The sequence below is a fragment of the Belonocnema kinseyi genome, chromosome 10 (genome assembly GCF_010883055.1).
Source record: "Belonocnema kinseyi isolate 2016_QV_RU_SX_M_011 chromosome 10, B_treatae_v1, whole genome shotgun sequence".
NCBI classification, from domain to species: domain Eukaryota; kingdom Metazoa; phylum Arthropoda; class Insecta; order Hymenoptera; family Cynipidae; genus Belonocnema; species Belonocnema kinseyi.
Window position 1 is genome coordinate 95,283,813 of NC_046666.1, and position 1,296 is coordinate 95,285,108.

The window sequence follows — 1,296 nt, forward strand, 5'->3', positions numbered from 1 at the left end:
ACCTGATCATGTAGTGTGTGAAGATCACTTTTTAAAAGATCAAATTATTTGGAAAAAGGAAGTTTTAGCTCCTGATGGATCAGTTATGGCAGTAAGTATTAACATTTGTTTACACCGATTTCCTTTAACCTATAATAATTGCATGACTCTGAAGGCTTCCTGACTACATCGATTTATAAATTTGTATATACTCCTCTTGTTGCCGAACTTTTAGATTATTGTGATAGTTTGTAAAATTATAGTTTTAGTAATTTTTTGAAATTTTAAAAATATTTTAGGATCCTTACTATCTTTATGAAAAATGTAAAAGTGACATTAATGACAGCTCTGAATTATCGCTGAGTTTTGACATTTGTGTACAATTACATTCATTTATAAATAAATTGAAGTATTAAAGTAAATTATAATTGTAAAATAATGATTTTCTTATAGTCAGAATGGTACAAAAAGCCAAAATTAAAACCAGGGGTTTTGCCATCTCAATTTCCAAACTGCCCTACTCATTATTCGAAAGCTGCTAAAAAACCTCGTCGTCTAATAAAGCGCGATTTTTCGACAAAGGACTCTGAAATGTCTAATAAAAAAATATTAGGCAAACGAAAATATTCAGATCTTTTAGAAATATCTGAAAATGATTCGAATGACGAAAGTGCTACTAATGGTACCGAAGAATTGAAAAAGCAAAAATTGTCTATAATCGATGGGGAATCGGACATTTTACCGGTTGGTATAAACACGAACAAGTGCCTGTTTGACTATTTGTTTACAAATGAAAAGAGTGTATCTTTCGGTTTAGGTTGGATACGCAACATTGTTCAAACCGGCGAACTCAGGATGGTAGTATTTACTCAAATTATTGCTCGAAGGGAAAATGGCAGCACGAAAACTATTTGTGTAAAAAAAATTGTGATCGATGATGAAATGAATTTGACAGTATTTTTAAGGGATAGAGAAATTTAAAAAAATGAAATTGGATTGACAGATAATCCAACATCATCTGTTGATGAAATTGAAAGGATTTTATCAGTAATGCACGATTTGAAAATGTGTACTGGATTTTTATTGGATTGTGAAGCAAAAAACATCCAAACAACCTTTTGTTGTGAAGATGAAGGAAAATTGCGACATGTTAATTGTTGCTTTTATTTACCTGAGAATTCTTTAAAAAAGAAATGTAGTTACTGCACACGTGCAAAATATACTTTGAATCAAAAAATTATTCGTCTTAAACGAAATGATAGTATAATACAAAGCTTTAAGTTAAACTCTCATTTGAAAGACAAAAAGACTGTTGAA

At 30.2% G+C, this 1,296-nt stretch overlaps 1 protein-coding gene across 5 annotated transcripts in view; it reads right to left on the minus strand.

The window, feature by feature from the left end:
* The window catches only part of LOC117181378, a 343,385-nt gene that overhangs the window by 236,723 nt on the left and 105,366 nt on the right, over window positions 1-1,296 (minus strand). The gene's annotated exons all lie outside the window — the stretch shown is intronic.